Source organism: Bos taurus, chromosome 11 (assembly GCF_002263795.3).
Source record: "Bos taurus isolate L1 Dominette 01449 registration number 42190680 breed Hereford chromosome 11, ARS-UCD2.0, whole genome shotgun sequence".
NCBI classification, from domain to species: Eukaryota; Metazoa; Chordata; class Mammalia; order Artiodactyla; family Bovidae; genus Bos; species Bos taurus.
Window position 1 is genome coordinate 75,709,844 of NC_037338.1, and position 21,586 is coordinate 75,731,429.

The window sequence follows — 21,586 nt, forward strand, 5'->3', positions numbered from 1 at the left end:
GGTGCCTAGAAGAGGGTTTTCATAGAGCAGGACCTCAGTAGGTATTAACATACCATGAATAAATGAAGGAATTAAATAAAAATATGAAAAACAGTCTTTAACATAGCATGCCGTCAGTTCTGCAGGTTAGTGCTTTGGTAAAGTGTCTCTGGGAATGAATGTGAATGTGTTAGTCGCTCAGTCGTGTCCGACTCTTTGCAACCCCAGGGACCATAGCCTGCTAGGCTCCTCTGTCCATGGAATTCTCCAGGCAAGAATACTGGAGTGGATAGCCATTCCTTTCTCCAGGGGACCTTCCTGACCCAGGGATCGAACCTGAGTCTCCTGTACTGCAGGCAGATTGTTTGCTGTCTCCGTCACCAAGGAAGACTGCCTTCCTGGGATATCATTGATAATAGCCCTGGGAATTATTCAATTAGATCTGCAATCTGGCCTCTGCCAGAGGCTGGTCAGAGCCCTGGGCTGATTTTCTGTGTGAACGGGTTCTGCCTCACCCTTCACCTTCAGAGAGCCCAACTTCAGGGGGCAGGCGCACAGCAGGGGAACTATACAGCCTTCATCGTAAGCTGTTTCTGAGGCATTGGAATGACCAAGGGGCAGTGTTTATTTCCAGAAATGAAAACCAATTAGGTCTTCAACAAATATTGCAGGCCATAGCTAGATAATAACAGCTCTGCTGAAACAGAAAGTGATGGGGCCTAGTAACTTGTACATGACGGGGAGCGGGTACTGGGAGTGTGGTGCTAAGTTTTGGTTTTACTTCCCTGCCTTTGTTTACCCAATGGGGCATTTTGCCTGTGAGACCCTAGGAGATTGTCTGTAGCATATGAGAAAATTGCTCCTGAAGAAGTTGCACAAGGTTTACCGTGTTCTGGCTGGTTTAGTCTCTGCTGCTCTGGCTTCACTAATCCTTTAGTGCAGACTCAAGGGCCCACTGGGCTGAATCTGCTTTCCTTTCAAAGACACATCACCTAATCTCGGTTGCCATCTACACAGTCACAGAATTTGTGCCCACCCATCACTGCGTGGGTCACATCTTCGAATGCTACAGTGGTTCTTACCATTGGGCTACAGTCAAGAAATTCATCACCATGATGTACATAACAGTACACAACAGTGCCAGGACATTCTGCTGGTAAAGTGCCCAGAAGTACATTTAGTGGCCTTCATAATAACATTGACTCTTTTATTGGTGCAAGTATATTTTTCTGTGGTTCATGCAGTTCAGAAGAAGGCAAGCTATATCTGGCAAGTGCTGTCTTGTCAGGTGTTATTGCTGTGGAGGGCAGGTATCGTCAGTGTGGGGAAGGCCTTTCAGTGGTGTGTGGCTCCCTCGATGACTCATGGTGAGAGGACTGAGATCTCGATGACTGCAGCAGTCCTCAACCAATGAGAAATAAAGGCATCTCCTTTTCTCCATCTACTTCCTTTATTGACAGGAGATAGAGTTCAGATGCTGTAGATAATTTGAAAGTTCTTTCCAAGGTCTTTACAGACTCCACCACTGTATTCACCCAAGGGTCATACTTCCTGAAGGCTGCTTCTAACCAGTGACTAAGCACAGCATAGGTGCTAAGGCAGAACCATTTCAGCAAGATGCAGGATGGCCCCAGCAGTGAATTTGGCTTGAGTATTTATTTGTTTATTTTTGCTGAGCTGTGTGGCATGCAGGATCTTAGTTCCCTGACCAGGGATCAAACTTATGTCTACTGCATTGAGAGTGCAGAGTCTCAACCACTGGACCACTGTGGAAGTCCCTGGCTTGAGTATTTGCAGTGGCATTGCAGAATCTGTCTTGAAACTGTGCTGTAGTCCAAGGTGCTTCCCCCCAAGTCCTCCTTCCTTCCCTCTCTCCTTTCAGAAATATCAGCTCTGCACCATAATATGAAGCTTTGCTCCCTCCATTCCCCTGCTCCCTTCTCTAACCAATCTCTTGAATGTCTACTCCTGTTTTGACTTCCCCTTCTCAGGGACCTAACTGAATGCAGTCCCTTGTCCAAACTATCCATACTCAGGAGTAAGTAAACCTGTAATTTTTGTGTTTTACGATAATGGAACCAAGAGATGCTGGTGTGAGGGATCAAGCCATTCTATTCAAGAGATAGAGGAGCAATAATTGGAGAAGGGAGACTGGAAAGGCGTCTAGGGTTTGGGCATCTTTGCAAATTTTAGAAATTGACACTGCATCACATGCAGGGCCCAAGAGGGTACAGAAGCTTCAACCGCAGTGGTGGAGGTTTCGTGCCCAGCCTGCACTCTGTGACGTCATAGGAAGGAGTCACTCTGAGCCCACAAGGGTGGTGGTGGTTGAGAATAGTAAAGACCAGATTCATAGTCAGAAATCAAAGCATTCTCCATTTTCCAATAAAAATATAACAAGTCAAATTTGTGGAATGCATCTAAAATAGTGCTTGGGACTTTATATAACACCAAGTCCCTATATTAGAAAGATGAAGGGTCTCACATGGATAATGTAAACCAAGAATTGTCAAATTATGGAAGGTGAGCAAAATTGACATGTTTATTCTCTTATGTATCATCTATGGCTTCTTTCATGCAATAACAGTAGAATTGATTGGTGGCAACAGAGGTCATATGAATCGCAAAACCCTAAATAATTATTCTCTGAGTCTTTATGAAAAAATTTTGCCGGCCATTGATCTAAGCTTCCACTTTAGAAACTGAAAAAGGACAAATGAAACATAAAGTAAACATAAGAAAAGAAATAATAGAGTAGAAATCAATGAACAAGAAAAAATAAAAACAATGAGAATAATCAATGAAACTAATATATGGTGCCTTGAGAAGATCAGTAAAATTGATAACCCAAGTCATACAGAGCAGGAAATAAAAACAAATTGCCAATATCAGAAATAGGAGAGGAAACATCACTGAAGATCCTAAAAGCATGAAAATATAACACAGGAATATTATGAACAATTTTATGACTGCGAGTTTGATAATTTAGATAAAATGGACAGGCTCTTCAAAAAACACAAACTACTAAAATTTATTCTAAAAGAATTAGATAACCTGAAAATCTCTATGTCTATTAAAGAAATTGAATTCATAGGTGAAAGAAATTTTCACAAATAAACTCTAGGTTCAAATGACTTCACTGGTGACTTCTAGAAATAGTTAAAAGAAATGATACCAATTCTGCACACTCTTTCAGAAAATCAGAGAATGAAATTTAAAAAACCAACTCATTCTATGCAGCCAGAATTACTCTTATACCGAAATGAGGGATAGATATTACAAGAAAAAAATTGACAGACCAGTGTTCCTTATATAAAATAGATGAAAAAATTCGAGGCTTAGCTAATTACATTTAACACCACAAAAGAAGAATCATGACCAAAGAAGTTAAACTCCCAAGTGCAAGACTGGTTCACCATTTGAAAAATCAGTCAATGTAATTCACCATATCAACAGGCTAAAGAAACCCTCTTGCTTGCCTCAATTGATGCAGCAAAAGCATGTGATATTTGTGATAAAAAGTTACAGCCAAGTATAAATAGGATTAGACTTTCTTAACCTAATAGAGTGCACCTAAGAATAACCTCTAACAAATAGTGTTCTTAATCCTGAAAGAATGAATGCTTTCCACCTAGGATCAGAAAGAAAGCAAGAATGTCTGCTTTGCCCAGTTCTATTCAACATTGTTTGGGAGGAGCTAGCAACTGCATTAATGCAAGAAAAAATTAAAAAACTTCCAAACTGGAAATAAGTGTCCTTTATTTTCAGGTGACATGATCATCCTGTCATGTAAAAAATTTGTAAGGAATTTGTAAAAAATTCTAAGGAATTTGCAGAACAAAAAACCATAAGAACTAATTAGTGAACTTAGCAAAGTTGCAGGGTTTGATTGATGATTGACACAAAAATCAGTTCTGTGTACTCTATACATTGGTATATGCAACATTAGCAACCAGAGAATGAAAATTTAAAAAACAACTGTGTTAAAAATAGATAAATGTGAAATACATTGGGATGAATTTGACAATATGTGTATAAGCTATACTCTGAAAATTAAAGAGCTTTGTTGAAAGCATTAAAGATAACTGAAGATGTAAACTATGTTCATGGATGTAAACAAACAATAATGTCAAGAAGTCAGTTCTCTCCAAATTGATGCATAGATTTCAGTTAAATCCTAGCAGTCTTCTTTTTCTATAAATTTATAAGCAGATTATAAAGTTTATATGGGAATGCATAGGATCTAGAATAACCAAAACAACTTTGAAAGAAGGGACAAGAATTTGATTCCAAAGCTTTGAAGTGACAGTATGACGGAAATGTAATATTGATATACATATATGTGTGTAGTTTAATGGAACAGAATAGAGGCTGAAGATATACATGGACCTTTATTTGACCTATTGATTTTCTATAAAGCTTAATGCAATTTAATGTTGAAATGACTTTTTCAACCAGTTTTGTTGGAGGAATCACAATATGCAGAAAAATGAATCTTGACCCTTAACTTAACTTGCTCAGTCGTGTCTGACTCTTTGAAACCCCATGGACTGTAGCCTGACAGGCTCCTCTGTCCATGGGATTTTCCAGGCAAGAATACTGGAGTGGGTTCAGTTCAGTTCAGTCGCTCAGTTGTGTCCCACTCTTTGCGACCCCATGGACAGCAGCATGCCAGTCCTCCCTGTCCAGCACCAAATCCTGGAGTTTACCCAAACTCATGTCCATTGAGTTGGTGATGCCATCCAACCATCTCATCCTCTGTTGTCCCCTTCTCTTCCTGCCTTCAATCTTTCCCAGCAACACAGTCGTTTCAAATGAGTCAGATCTTCACATCAGGTGGCCAAAGTATTGAAGTTTCAGCTTCAACATCAGTCCTTCCAATGTACACCCAGGACTGATTTCCTTTAGGATGGACTGGTTGGATCTCCTTGCAGTCCAAGGGACTCTCAAGAGTCTTCTCCAACACCACAGTTCAAAAGCATCAATTCTTCAGCACTAAGCTTTCTTTATAGTCCAACTCTCACATCCATACATGACCACTGGAAAACCATAGCCTTTACTAGACGGACCTTTGTTGGCAAAGTAATGTCTCTGCTTTTTAATATGCTGTCTAGGATGGTCATAACTTTCCTTCCAAGGAGCAAGTGTCTTTTATTTTCATGGCTGCAATCACCATCTGCAGTGATTTTGGAGCCCAGAAAAATAAAGTCAGCCACTGTTTCCACTGTTTCTCCATCTATTTGCCATAGAGTGATGGGACCGGATGCCATGATCTTAGTTTTCTGAATCTTGAGCTTTAAGCCAACATTTTCACTCTCCTCTTTCACTTTCATCAAGAGACCCTGTAGTTCTTCTTCATTTTCTGCCATAAGGGTGGTATCATCTGCATATCTGAGGTTATTGATATTTCTCCCGGCAATCTTGATTCCAGCTTGTTATTCCTCCAGCCCAGCTTTTCTCATGATGTACTCTGCATATAAGTTAAATAAGCAGGGTGACAATATACAGCCTTGAGGTACTCCTTTTTCTATTTGGAACCAGTCTGTTGTTCCATGTCCAGTTCTAACTGTTGCTTCCTGACATGCATACAGGTTTCTCAAGAGGCAGGTCAGGTGGTCTAGTATTCCCATCTCTTTCATAAATTTTCAGTTTGTGGTGATCCACACAGTCAAAGGTTTTGGCATAGTCAAGAAAGCAGAAATAGATGGTTTTCTATGATCCAGCAGATGTTGGCAATTTGATCTCTGATTCCTCTGCCTTTTCTAAATCCAGCTTGAATGTCTGGAAGTTCATGATTCATGTATTGCTTAAGCCTGGCTTGGAGAATTTTGAGCATTACTTTGCTAGTGTGTGAGATGAGTGCAATTTTGCAGTAGTTTGAGCAATCTTTGGCATTGCCCTTCTTTGGGATTGGAATAAAAACTGACTTTTTCCAGTCCCATGGCCACTGCTGAGTTTTCCAAATTTGCTGACATATTGAGTGCAGCACTTTCACAGCATCATCTTTTAGGATTTGAAATAGCTTAACTGGAATTCCATCACTCCCACTATCTTTGTTCATGATGCTTCCTAAGGCCCACTTGACTTCATATTCCAGGATGTCTGGCTCTAGGTGAGTGATCATACCATTGTGATTATCTGTATCATGAAGATCTTTTTTGTACAGTTCTTCTGTGTATTTTTGCCACCTCTTCTTAATATCTTCAGCTTCTGTTAGGTCCATACCATTTCTGTCCTTTATTGTGCCCATCTTTGCATGAAATGTTCCCTTGGTATCTCTAATACCATAGACTGTAAGCCATAATGTAAGAAGATATTTGCATAACATGTATCTTACAAAGGATTTTTAAGAAGAATGTTGAAACCCGCCCCCCCCCTTCAATTGTTAAAAGGTAAATGACCCATTTTAAGAAAGGGGAAAATTTTTGCTTGCAGTCTTCACCAAAGATGATATATGGATGACAAATAAACACATGAAAAGATGCTTAACCTCTCTGGTCTCTTCCCACTGGAGTGGATAGCTATTCCCTTCTCCAGGGGAATTTCCTGACCCAGGGACCAAACCTGGGTCTCCTGCATTGCGGGTGTATTCTTTACCATCTGAGCCAACAAGGAGGACCCTTGTTGGCTTACGTCATATTCAAAAATTAGCTTGACATGGATCATAGACCTAAGTGCAAGAGTTAACTACAAAACTTTTAGGTGAAAACATAGGAGAAAATCTCAGTGCACTTGGGCTTGGCAAAGATTTTATAAATCTTTTTGTCCAAGAAGAACAAATTATCAATGTAAAAGTTCAATAATGAAAAGTCACCAAAACTAAAAACTTCTTAAAAATAAAAGGCAAGCCATAGACTGTAAGAAGATATTTGTATAACATGTATCTTACAAACGACTTTTATGAAGAATTTTTAAAACCCCCTCCTATTCAATTGTAAAAATGTAAATGATTCATTTTAAGAAAGGGGCAAAATTCTGCATGTAGTCTTCACAAAAGGTGATATATAGACGACAAATAAACACGTGAAAAGATGCTTAACATCACTGGTCATTAGGAAAATGCGAGTAGAACCACATGACAATCACACACACCGAACAAGGGCTAAAGATAGAAAGACTGACTACTACTTGTTGCCAAAGATGTGGAGCAACTGAAATTCTTATAAACTTCTAGTTTATAAGGGATTCTAGTACAATCCCTTGCAAAAAACTGACAATTTTTTATTGTTAAATGTACAATTATTATGCAACCCAGTCACTCTATTCATAGGTATTTTCTCAAGAGAAATGAGAGCATATATCCACACAGACTTATAAGAAAAGTCTCCAGAAGCTTTATGTGTTATAACTCAAACCTAGGAACAAGCCAAATGTCCTTTGTGTAGTTGCTAAGTCGTGTCCAACTCTTTGTGACCCCATGGACTGTAGCCTTCCAGGCTCCCTTGTCCATGGGATTCTCCTGGCAAGAATACTGGAGTGGGTTGCCATTTCCTCCTCCAGGAAATGTCCATTAGCAGGTGAATAACTAAATTGTTGTATATCCACATAGTAGAATATAATCAGTAATAGAAAGGAATAAACTACTGATACATGTAAAAATATCAGTGAATCTCAAAATAATTTTCCAGAACAAAAGCATCAAAATAGAATATACATGCTATTTGTCCTCATGTGTATCAAATTCTAGAAAATTTATAATGATAGAGGGTCAATAGATAACTTGAGATAGAGAGAGGATGAGGCAAGCCTGGATTACAAAAGATTATGAAAAAACTTTTGGGGATGATATGTTCATTATATTTCTTTTGGTAATCATTTGCCATGTGTACACATATGTCAAAAGTTATAAAATTGTACATGTTAAATACATCCTGCTTACTGTATTTGGTTATACCATAAAGGAAATGTAAATAAAGCAAGTTCTATTGGCAAACTGAAAACAAAATATCTGAGCCAAAATTGATAAAATTAAAGAGTGAAATAGACAAGTCAACAGTTATAAATTGAGATTTTAATGTCCATAACTTAGTCATTGATACAACAAAGAGACAAAATATCAATAAGGATATCGGATGCTAGAACAACATCATCCAAATTCACCTATTTGATGGTCATAGAAAAATCCTTGCATCTTCTTGGAGAGCACATATAATATTCACTAAGGCAGATCAGATTCTGGACCATAAAACAAAATTTTGTTTTGTTTTCAGTAAATTTCAGTAATTCATTAAATTTTTTTGTATTCAGTTCAGTTCAGTTCACTCAGTCATGTCCGACTGTTTGTGAATGCATGGACTGCAGCACGCCAGGCCTCCTTGTCCATTGCCAACTCCCGGAGCTTACACAAACTCATGTCCATTGAGTCAGTGATGCCATCCAACCATCTCATCCTCTGTTGTCCCCTTCTCCTCCTGCCTTCAATCTTTCCCAGCATCAGGGTCTTTTCAAATGAATCAGTTCTTTGCATCAGGTGGCCAAAGTATTGGCATTTCAGCATCAGTCCTTCTGATGAATATTCAGGACTGATTTCCTTTAGGATGGGACTGGTTGGATCTCCTTGTCCAAGGGACTCTGAAGAGTCTTCTACAACACCACAGTTCAGAAGCATCAATTCTTTGGCATTCAACTTTCTTTGTAGTCCAACTCTCACATCCATACATGACTACTGGAAAAACCATAGCTTTGATGAGACAGACCTTTGTTGGGAAAGTAATGTCTCTCCTTTTTAATATGCTGTCTTGGTTGGTCATAACTTTCCCCCCTTGTTTTCAGTAAATTTCAAAGGATTGAAAGTAAATATATAAAAAATCCTCTATTTTTTTGAAATAAAACTGCATTTATAAATGACCATGGAATCAAAAGAGAAATCACAAGAAAAATAAGCAAATATGTGAAACAAAATCACCAAGGAAATATAACCTAACAAAATAGAGTGCAAAGAATTGGACATGACTTGGCAACTGAACACACACACATTAGAAATGAAGAAATGTTTGAAATCAGTTATATAAGCTTCCATCTAAAGAAACCAGAAAATGAAGACTAAACTTAAATCAAACTAAGAAGAAAGAACATAAAAGAGATAAAAGCAGAAATCAACAAAACAAAAAACAAATAATAAAGACTATCCAAAGAGCTAAAACCTGGCAAGTATATAAGAAGAGAACATTTCAATATCCTTATATACAAGGACACAAAAATCATCAGCAAGTTATCAGTGAATCAAAGCTAACAGTACTAAAAAGAGCCAATTGTGCTTTATTCCAAGAATGCAAATTTTCTTTAACATTAGAAAATTAACCAATATTGGTCATGATGTCATCAGAGTAAAAGAACTCTGCAGGATCATCTCAATGATGCAGAGAATCAACAGCACCCATTTTCATCATAAAAACTACTGAAAACTAGAAATTAAAGAGCATTTTGTCAGTATGATAAAAGAAATCTATGTAAAACCTACAGCAAACATTCTACACAAAACTTTAGATATCATACAGTGAAACATTAAATACTTAACTTACCTCCAAGAAACAAGTTAAAGATATCTACCCTTAACATTTCAAGTCTGCATTATGCCAGAGGTTCTAGTCTGTACAATAAAGTAAGAAAAGGTTGAAGAAAGTAAGAAAGTAGAAAGGTTGGAAAGGAAGAAGTAAAACTTTCTTTTCAGATGGCATGATGATATATGTTGAAAATCCTAAAAAATCTACTGGAAAAAAAAAGCCCTACTAGGGCAAATAAGTGAATTTAGCAATTTTGCAGATCAAAATTTAATATACATACATTAGTTGTACTTGTGTATTTTAGCAACAAACAGTGAAAAATGAAATGGGATGAAAATATCATTTGCTGCTGTTGCTGCTAAGTCGCTTAAGTCATGTCCAACTCTGTCGACCCCATAGATGGCAGCCCACCAGGCTCCTCCATCCCTGGGATTCTCCAGGCAAGAACAGTGGAGTGGGTTGCCATTTCTTTCTCCAATGCATGAAAGTGAAAAGTGAAAGTGAAGTCACTCAGTCATGTCAGACTCTTAGTGACCCCATGGATTGCAGCCGACCAGGCTCCGCCATCCATGGGATTTTCCAGACAAGAGTACTGGAGTGGGTTGCCATTGTCTTCTCTGAAAATATCATTTACATAAATTTAAATTAAAAACATAAAATACATGGGAATATATTTAATATCAGATGTCCTACCTCTTTGACTACTATAAAATATGAAACAGAAATTAAGGAAGACCTAATAAATGGAGAGATATGCCATTTTAATACATTGAAAGACTCAGCATTATTAAGATATTCATGCTTACTCTATTGGCCTGTAGATTCATCATAAACCCAATAAAAATCACACCAACATTTTTTTTTAAGGAGGTTGAGAAGCTGATTCTAAAAAATTGTAAGGAAATGCTAAGGGCTTCCCTGGTAGCTCAGACAAACAGTTAAGAATCTGCCTTCAATGCAGAAGCCCCGGGTTAGATCCCTGGATTAGGAAGATCCCTTGGAGAAGGAAATGGCTACCCACTCCAGTATTCTTGTCTGGAGAATTGCGTGTACAGAGGAGACTGGCAGGCTAATGTCTTTGGGGTTACAAAGAGTTAGACATGACTGAGTGACTAACACAAATATCTAAAATAGTCAAAACTTTATGAAAAAAAAAAAGAACGTTGGAAGACATCTACTTGATTTTAAGACTTAAATTATATTAAGTTATATATATATATAAAAATATATAAGACTTATATTAAATTAAATTATAAGGGTGTAGTAATCAAAGCCATGTGTTAGTTTTTTAGGGTAGACAAATGGATCAGTGGTATAGATTTAAGAATCTCAAAATAAATTTACACAAATATATTCAACTTATTTTCAACAATAATGGTGGTGTGATTTAATGGAGAGAGAAAATATTTTTAATAAACAATATAGGGAAAATTAGATACTGTGTATTTAAAAAACTGCATAAACTTTAAATTCTAATTTATTCTATGCACAAAAATTTTTCAGGATCTGTACATACCTAAATATACAAGGTAAAACTATCGAGCTTCTAGAAAAACGCTGGAGAATATCTTCTTGACCAGTAAGCAAAATTTGTTTAAAGAATATTAAAAATCACTGCCTCTAAGAGAGAAAAAATTGATAAATTGGACTTTATGAAAGTGAAAAAAACATTTGCTCTTCAAAAGACACTCTTCAGAAAGTTCAAAGTCAAACTGTAAGCTTGGTGAAAATATCTGCAAAAACAATTTTGAACAGACCCTTTCCAAAGAAACCTATATGAAATGCTAATGACACATTTTGAAAAGCTTAGCATCAGAGTAATCGGATAAGCATTCATTAAAACCACAAAGAGATACCACCTTACACCCACTTAGATGGTTAAAATGAAAAGTCTAACAATGTTGGAGAGGATGTAGAACATCTGGCACTCGGCGGTAAAATGATATGTCACTTTCAAAGCTGTTAGGCCATTTATTATAGAGTTATTTATTCAACTGCATTATATCTCAGCTAATCCATTACTAGGTATTTACGCAAGAGGAATGACAATACTCTATCCAAAAATGTGTATAGTGGCTTTGGTTTTTTAAAAAATAATTTATTATTTCTTTGTTTGGTTCTTTGTTGCTATACGTGGTCTTTCTCTAGTTGCAGTGAATGCTGGCTACTCTACATTGTGATGCTTGGGCTTCTCATTTTAGTGGCTTTTCGTTGCAGAGAACAAACTCCAAGCACAGCGGTTTCAGTTGCAACACTTAGCTCAGTAGTTGTGTTTCGGGGGATTAGCTGCTCTGAGGCATGTGTAATCTTTCTGGTCCAGGGGTCAAACCAATGTCCCCTGCATTGACAGGTGGATTCTTAACCACTGTGACACCAGGGAAGTCTTATATAGTGGTTTTGCTTGTAATAGGCAAAAACTGGAGACAACTCGAATATCCATCAACAGGAGAATGTAGAAGCACATCATGGTATATATGTGTGTGTGTGTGTGTGTGTGTGTGTTAGTTGCTCAGTTGTGTCCGACTCTTTGCGACCCTATGGACTGTAGCCTGCCAGGCTCCTCTACCTATGGAATTCTCCAGGCAAGAATATTGGAGTGGGTTGCCATTCCATTCTCCAGGGGATCTTCCCAACCCAGGAATTGAACCTGGGTCTCCCACATTGCAGGCACAGTCTTTATCATCTGAACCACCAGGGAAGCCCACACCATGGAATAGTCATGGAATATTACTTGACAATAAAGTGTAAACTATTCATATATGCAACAACTTGGATGAATCTTAAAAACATGTGAGTGAAAGAAACCAAACACATATGACTCCACTTACACAAAGTTCTAGAACAGGCGATGGAAATCAGAATGGTGGTTGCCTCTGGGGTCTGGAGAGTTGGCTGAGAGAGACCTGAGGGAACTTTCTGAGGGTGGTGTGAAGTGAAGTGAAAGTCATTCAGCCCCATAGACTATACAATCCATGGAATTCTCCAATCCAGAATACTGGAGAGGGTAGCCATTCCCTTCTCCAGGGCATCTTCCCAATCCAGGGATTGAACCCGGCTCTCCTGCATTGCAGGCGGATTCTTTACCAGCTGAGCTACCAGTGGGTGGAGGAAATGTTAAACGTTTTTTTTTTTTTTTTGATTGGCGTAGTGATGATGTGGGCTTACACTTTTGTCAAAATTGGTCAAATTTTGCAATTAGAATGTATGCATTTTATTACATGTAAATTACACTTCAATTAAAAACAGTATGGGAGGAAAAAATGAAATAAAATTGCTTCTCCCTGTCTCCTTTGACTGCTTCTTCCTTCAGAGATACCCACTGTTAACCATATGCATCACATTATTTCCTTTATAGTACTTTTTCAATTTGTAACGTATGTGTGCATGTGTATATGTAAAGATATGTGTATATAGAATTGTTTAGCTTCCATTTAAATATATAGATTCACTGCCTAGTAGAGGCCTTTTTTTTTTTTTTAACCACAACTTCTCCATTCATTCTTATATGAGTAGATTTTGTCATCAAATTTTTTCTCCTAGGGGATTACTGGGTGCTATATTTCCTGAGTTCTTGTGAATCTGTGAATGTCTGTCTGACACCTTTACACTCGAACACCATTTTGTTGGGCCTACAATTTTTGGATCACACTTTTTTCCTTCAGAAGCTCACATATGCTGTTCCCTTTTTCCCCTGTATTTTAATGTTGCTATATAGAAACATGAGGCTAGCCTTATTTATCAGCCTTTTAAGTAAAAAAAAAAATTGTTTCCTCTTTTCAAATGCCTAACAAATTCTCTCAATTTTTTTTTTTTTTAATGTTCAGTAATTTACCAGCATTGATTTTGGTAGTGCTCATTCTGTCTCAAATTTCCTACAACACAGTCTACTTGGAATGTGCTTTTAATTATGGAGATTTAGTTCTTCCTTCATGTAAGGGAAAGTCCCCCCCCCATCATATCTTTCATTTATTCCACTATGTTGTGTCTCTGCTTCAAGGATACCAGTTATCCTTTGTTTATTGTCATCACTAGAAGATGTCTATTATCTTGCAATTATTTTAATGCGTTTATCCTAAGTATCCAGGCGCCAGCTCTCTGACTGTCTCTCTAGTATGTGCTCTAGGGCCTCTGATAGGAGGCCTTGCAGACCAGAAGGATCTGCAGAAGCATCAGATCCTGCTCGGCATCACCATATCTGTGGCAGGACCTCTGCCCCTGCTCCCGGGAACCAGCTCAGACTCTAAGACCAGCTTCCCAGCAGCAATAGTCTCACTCTGGGTTTGGCCAGGTTTCTCTTTGTCTCTCAGTCCTTCATTTCAGCTCCTCTTTCTTGTAGGTTCTGTCCTCTTTCATACCAACTCAGATCTCAAAACAGAATCTGGTATGCTTGCTGGGAAAAAATCCCATGGACAAAGGAGGCTGGTAGGCTACAGTCCGTGGGGTCACGAAGAGTTGGACACGACTGAGTAAGACTGAGCACATTGACCACCAAGCCTCCCTTTCCCCAAGCTGCAGTTCTAGTTTCTTAGGTCCCAAACTTGCCTGTGTTTGCAGACCTCAGACCAAGCTGTGGTGAGCTGAGGGGTTTTCCTGGACCCACTGACTGCACCCATGTGTTGGTTGGGTGGTCAAACTTGCTCATCGTCCCAATTCCTCAGAGTCTATTTGTCTCGCATCTCCAGTCTCAACCCCTGTGGCCCTGATTCCTGGGAAGCACCTGTCCCTGTCATCCAAGGTGGGAGCCTCCAGGAGTGCTGCTCTGTTCCCTACCCACCCATTCACCTTGGCACCTGCTCTGAAGGGTGCCTGGTTCCTCACTCATCAGGGTGTTTCCTTTAAGGTGGCTAATGCTCTGCAGAAGAGTCCTCTCACTTACAAATGAGCTGTAAGTTTCCAGTTTATTGGAAACACCTAATATTTGTATGAAACCTGGTAAAGTGTTGTGTTGAGAGAGGAAATACCCTCTGACAGAGAGCTTTTCTGTTAAGGTGTAATTGCTTTTATCACCTTTATGGAAAAAGTGCTCATTAGGCTGGTTACTTGCAATGTACTTTTCCTCCTTTTATTTTATTTATTTTAAGGATCATTGAGATTTTGAAATGGCAATTGTCAGTGCCAGCATTGGTTTTATGCACCCAAAGGAAGTAGGATGGGTGGGCTTGGAAAGTCATATTTTCTTCCCTCCTCAGGTAGAAGTACCCTGTCTTGAATGAACTTACAGTTGTCAGGGGATGAATAGGAGGAAGGGATAGTTAGGGAGTTTGGGATGGTCATGTACATACTACTATATTTAAAATGGATAACCAACAAGGGCCTACTGTATAGCATAGGGAACTCGGCTCAGTGTTATGTGCCAGCCTGGATGGGAGGGGAGTTTGGAGGAGAATGGATACATGTGTATGTATGGCTGAGGCCCTTTGCTATGCACCTGAACTATCACAACAGTGTTTACTTGGCTGTAATTAGTTAGTGTTAGTCACTCAGTTATCTCCGACTCTTTGTGACCCTATGGACTGTAGCCCTCCAGGCTACTCCATCCATGGAATTCTCCAGGCAAGAATACTGGCTGCTGCTGCTGCTACTAAGTTGCTTCAGTCGTGTCTGACTCTGTGTGACCCCAGAGACGGCACCCACCAGGCTCCCCCGTCCCTGGGATTCTCCAGGCAAGAACACTGGAGTGGGTTGCCATTTCCTTCTTCAATGCATGACGGTGAAAAGTGAAAGTGAAGTCACTCAGTTGTGTCCGACTCTTAGCGACCCCATGGACTGCAGCCTATCAGGCTTCTCTGTCCATGGGATTTTCTAGGCAAGAGTACTGGAGTGGGTTGCCATTGCCTTCTCCAGGGGATTGTCCCAACCCAGGGATTGAACCTGGTCTCCTGCATTGCAGGCAAATTTCTTACTGTCTGAGCCACCAGGGAAGCCCTTAATTGGCTATACTCCAATATAAAGTTAAAAAAAATTTTTTTTTTAGAAGTGCCCTTTATTGCAGGGAGCCTTCTGTCCTTTTGGCCCCAGTCACTGGTTTCTTATGCTCACAGCAAACCTTTTTCTCTCTGATTACACCCAGCCCCATTGGCCTCATCAGGAAGTGAGCTGTTTGCCTGCCTATCTCTTCATCCACTTATCTGATGGTATTCTTACTGGCACCCAGAATTATGTGGGGCCCAGGGAAGGCCCCAGTGTTTACTGAATAATGCCTTCCTAATCATCAGGTAGAATAAAGCCCTTTTGAAATTCCTGGGGTGCCATAGACTGGTTACTGCAACCCAATTCCTGGTTTTCTCCCTTCAGAAATAATGCTTTGTTTCTGACCAGTGGTTTTAAAACATAAAATATCAGTCAATGTGGTCAGTCAGCCAGTCTGACCTTCAGACTGAATATTTCCTCATTTATATGGTTGACTTGTTTAAAGCACAATACAAAAGGGAATGGAATGATGATTTTTAAGTCGGGTTCTACTGACCCCAATTTAAATAATTCTTTCAGCCCATTGGATGATGGAACCTGGATATTAAGTGTCACTCAAAGGTAATTTGCAAAGCAGATAGATTACTATTGCTAGTAAACCATAACTCTCCATTCTTAAGCTGTGTGGCTTTTAAATTCTTAACCCTGATGTCATAGCAATGTATCCCATTGAATAATAATTGTATTTCTCATAGGACATTACCAATTTTTTGTCTGACCTTTAAGAGTAACAGCTTTTTAATTTTAACCAAAATATTTCCTTTTGAACTTTAAGGAAGAGCTTTTCTTAAGACCTTGACAAAGAGACATCTCTACTTGAGCCAAAGGTTGTTCACTATTTACTAGAGTGAACTTCATCTTGGGTATTAATGAAGTAGAGATTAATGGGAACAAATTGATCTCTTCATAATTTGTCAAGTGAAGTGCGGCTAGCTGAAAATTTCATTATCAGCACTGTTCTAGGGGAACTGTTAAAAAAAAAGTTAGAGTCAGTTTCATAAAGTTCCCTTTCAGGGTGAAGAGGATTCTTGGTTGTCATTCATTGAAAAATTTGCTGTAGTTTCTATGAAGCCGTAGCAAATAAAAAAGTGATTTGTGAAGTTACTCTCAACTCCCTTTGAAATGAGGAAGAACCTCATTTCATTTTCTGAAACTGAAACATGATTTAAGGAGCAGCATTAAGAATTGCTGCTCTAGCCATTAAAACTATGATGTAGGCTCCCATTTATCGACATTGAGAGATATTCACATTATGTTAGTGTGAAAAAGTGGGTTACAGAAAAGGATATAAAGTATGATCTGATTTCTGTTTTAAAAAAGTTTATGTATTTGGATGGGAAAACTCTGGAAAGACATGCTTGCATAATCACAGTAAGAGATAAATAAGGAAAAGGATAAACATACCAACAAAAGTGAGTGAAACACATCAACATATAATTCATAGAAAAGAAACACAAATACATAAAGATGAGTGAATATTTTATACTCCCTTTGTAATCATAGATACATAATTTAAAATGATAATGAGATACCTTTATTTTTGGTGATCGGTTTGGCAAAAATGTTTAGAATAAAGGAATACCCAGTGTTCACAAGGGAGAAGGCAAAAGGCATGCCTGTACATTCCTGATGGTTTATTTTAGCGCAGATTTTTAAAAAAGCTTTGTTTACAACTTTATTGAGGCCTAATTAACACAGAAACCTGCACATCGCACACTGTGCATAGCAAAGGCAAGGTGCGCTCTGTTTAAGGTGTCTGATTAGGAAACATTTGATGTCCGTATATACGCAAGAAACTATCACAACTGCCAAGATAACGAATGTACCCATCACCCTCCACAGTGTCCTCCTACCCTTCGGAATTCTTTCCTCCTGCTCCTCCGTGTCCTACCCCATCCCAGGCATCCGCGGAGCTGCTCTCGGTCAATGTAGCTTGCATTTTCTAGAATTTTATACAAGTGGAACCATACCCTGTGTACCCTCTTTCTTTGTTCTGGCTTCTTTCATTCAGCATGATTGTTTTGAGATTCATCCATGTTCTTGCATGTGCCTATAATTAATTCCTTTTTATAGCAGAATGGCCTTCCATTACATGATATTATCACAATTTTTAAAAAACTTTGCATGTTCTGTTTTTATCCCGATTTATAAAAATAGGAAACAGTTTGTGTGTGCGCACTCAGTTGTGTCTGACTCTTTGCAACTCCATGGACTGTAGCCCGCCAGGGTCCTCTACCTCTCGGATTTCCCAGGCAAGAATACTAAAGTGGGTTGCCATTTCTTCCTCTTGGAGGATCTTCCCGATTCAGTGATGGAACCCATGTCTCTTGTGTCTCCTGCCTTGACAGGTGTATTTTTTACCACTGTACCACCTGGGGAGCATCCCTGATGGCTCAGTGGTAAAGAATCCACCTGCAATGGAGGAGATGCAGGTTTGATCCCTGAATTGTGAAGATCTCCTGGAGGAGGAAATAGCAACCCTCTCCAGTATTGTCACCTGGAAAATGCCATGGACAGAGGAGCCTGGAAGACTACAGTCCATGGGATTGCAAGAGTCGGACACTACTTATTGACTAAACCAAAACCACCATAGATAAACAGGAAACAGAATTTAGAGAGCTAAATTCACCCAAAGTAACTCAGATAATAAATGATGGAGATAAAATTTGAACCTGGGCACATTTACTCTAGCATTCCACATTCCTAATCACAAACTTTGAAATAAATTGTTTGCATGATTTGGAAATATCTTAAAATCTTTTCAATAGGGAAGTGAGTTAACCATTTCACATTTTTGTAATAAAATTTACGCAAGCCTTTAAACGTGATCACATAGAAGAAAATTTGAAAAAGATTTTGAGGAATCATAATAAAATAACACTGGTTATCCCCAGTGTTATGAAATTGCAGTTAATCTTAATTTTCTTCTTGGTTTTCCTTCTTCAGAATTCTCAGATTTCTTGCTTTTGCTCATAAAGAAAAATAAATAAATAAAAAGGATTGCAGTCCCAGATGCTTGCATGTACATTAACCATGAAAGTGGAAGTGTTAGTCACTCAGTCATGTCCGTCTCTGCTGCCCTGTGGACTGTAGCCCACCAGGCTCCTCTGTCTATGGAATTCTCCAGGCAAGAATGCTGGAGTGGGTTGCCATTTCCTTTTCCAGGGGATCTTCCAGACACAGGGATCAAACTCAGGTCTCCCCGTATTGCAGACAGATTATTTACCATCTGAATCACTAAGGAAGCCCACATTAGCCATGAATGATTTCTAAAAGTGGACGTTCGGCTTACATTTCTGATGTTTGTAGCTTTTTTTCTCTTTCCAGTTCTCATCTTTTCCATCTTTCCAGTCTGAGTCTGTGCTTTGTGGTCCAGTTAATGTTCGAAGTCTCCTGGGATAATCTTTCCTGGTATGTCTACCACCACTTTTCTGCAGCACATACCTGTATTGATAGGAGTTTAAACCAGTCTAATGATGGTCTTTGGGTGTTGTGTCTCTCTTCCCAGTCTGATTATGAACTTCTTGAGGGCAGCACCAGACTCTCTGTGATCCTATTCCCCTTTCTCTGGCCCAGGGCCGTGGTGAGCACACCATGATGATAGCACACCCTCATTTGAGCAAGGGACCACAGAGTGATAAATGGCTTCCTTGGCTGCTGGCTCAGTCAGCCCTTTAGCAAACCCTCTAAGGGAGTGGTGGTGGTAGTGCAGGAGGTCTCATAACCTCTTTACAGGGAAGGGTTCTGAAGCCTGGACTGGGCAAGCAACTTCCACAAATACCACAACTAGCAAGTTAGCAGAGCAGGGGTTAAAATACAGATATCCCAAGATATGCCAGCCATGATTCATTCTACTCTTTCGAAGGCTGTGGGAATAGTCCTGAAACCTGGGTTTCCAGCCTGAGCACTCCTGGTCCTTCCTTATCTTGTCTGATTTCAGCAGCTGGTCCTGGCTGCCTCTGGCTGTTTGTTTTCTGGGTTGGAGATTTGCATGTGACCCTGAAGGCCATCAGTGCTTCCCCATGGCTTATCTATCCAGTAGGTTAGAAGAATCTGCTTTTGAAAAACAAACATGGCCTCTATTACTGGCTCACTCTCTCCAGGCCCCAGAAAGTGAATTCTTAATTTCCCTCTGCCATTGCTTGCTGGTAACTGGAATGTCCTGGGCCTGTTTAGTTGGTTTCCAAGCCCAAAGGGATACGCTGTGCCCTGCTCAGGTCTCTGCTTCCCTGGGCAGCAAGAGGCACATGTTTCTCTCCTCAGTGATTAAAGAGCTTTTCCATTGGAAATTCTTTTCTGAGCTCCCCAGTGTTAACCCTACATATGTCCAGTATGGTCCCATTGACTTTGGAATTTATAGATTTTTGAAGTCCAAGTGGCTACTTTTCTGGATCCTTTGAGAAACTGGCCACTGGTGGGGAATAGAGCTGCACGCCCCTGGCATGATTGAGCAGCAGACAGAATAAGACCTTGGAGACTCAGCCAAAAGAGGTGGCTTTAGACCAAGGCAATAGTTTCAGTCCCATGGCCACTCATCTACTTTGTCTTTTTGGAACTCAGCAAGGAAGAGAGCCCACACTCATTCCCCCACTTTCTCCAGGAACTTCAGCCTCCCTGCTTTTTCATCCCTGGGCTTCCCTGTTGGCTCAGTGGTAAGGAATCTGCCTATAAGTGCAGGAAACATGGTTCAATCCCTGGGTCAGGAAGATCCCCTGGAGGAGGAAATAGCATTCTTGCCTGGGAAAGCCCATGGACAGAGGAACCTGGGGGACCACTATCCATGGGATCACAAGAGAGTCGGACACGACTTAGCAAGTAAACAACAACTCTTGTAACTGCCAACACCCCTGCTCAGAAGCACCTACCTCCTTATTTTTGACTCATCCTACTTAGAAACTAAGAAACTCATCCTGCTTAGAAACTAAGAAACACATCCTGCTAAGAAACTCAACCGTTTCTTACCATCCTCTGTGTGTCCTGTGCTTTAGTCCCTCAGTCGTATCTGAGTCTTTGCAATCACCCTCTATGTGGAGTCAACTCTGCTTTGTCTCTGTGCAGCCCATCTGGCTCTCAAGACTTTGCTTCATTGTTCCTCTACTTCCCAGATTCAAGTTCTGCTCCTTCTTGGGGGCTTAAATCAAGTTCCTACTTCTTCCAACAAACCTTCCTGATAACTCCTACCCCATCAGTCTTTTCCCCTCCAGGGAACTTGTTTGGGGGTTATTATGTTTGGTTGTCACTTTATGATGACTCTGCTTCCTTCCCTTATTTTCTCATGATCAGGCAGCACATGTCTAAGCCTGTGAATGACTCAAGGTCAGGAGTGTTTCTGTGATGCTCCTCTTGGTGCACCTGGTGATTGATAAACAGCCTGAATTTTCAAGGTCTTGTGGACTCTCTTTAGATATAGCAACTCCTGATACTGAGCTATTAGTTCAGATGAGAGATATGAGAACTCTAGTCATGAGGTAGAGAATAAGGTATTCAGGGGTTAGCATAGATAGTACTTAGAGTTCATGGCTACTGGGGAATGGAGGAGGGGAGATTCGAGAATTATCCAAGTTTTGGCTTAGGCATCTAGAAGGCTAGTGAGGCCATTCATTGAGTCAAGAATATAGGAAGAGGAGTGCATGTGTGTTTAGCATAGTGTGTGTGTTTGTGTGTGTTTGTGTGCGCCATGTTATTTATGTGTTGCGTACAGGGGATTGTGAAAATTATGCATTCCATTTTTGATATATTAAACTGGAGACATGTGCAGCCGCAAACCTCCCTTGGGCCAGGAGTCTTGGACAGACAGTTGCTCCTCAGAGATTCCAGCTTCTTCCGTGAGTTATCCAGAAGCAGAAAGAGAGCCAGAGCAATGAGCTAGCCAAAGTCTTAGTAATGCTGAGAGTCAAGTCAGGAAAATCAATGCATCATGCGTTCTCTGGCTTCTCTCTGAATCCCCCATACAAGTCACCTTTGACAGGTTGGTCATGGGCTGCTGGGCTCTGATATATAAAAGAATGGCTTTTTCCTTGGGACAATCAGCCATATTAGTTTTAATATTATTAAAAGGTGACATATACTGGGAAAATTTGAGTTCTTCCATGCACCATAAAAACGTGCCCAAGAACCTTTTATTCTGGTATGTT

General features: G+C 39.8%; 1 long non-coding RNA gene across 2 annotated transcripts in view; it reads left to right on the forward strand.

Annotated features, from left to right (window-relative positions):
* The window catches only part of LOC132346609 (uncharacterized), a 71,369-nt gene that overhangs the window by 10,631 nt on the left and 39,152 nt on the right, over nt 1-21,586 (forward strand). The window lies entirely within an intron of this gene.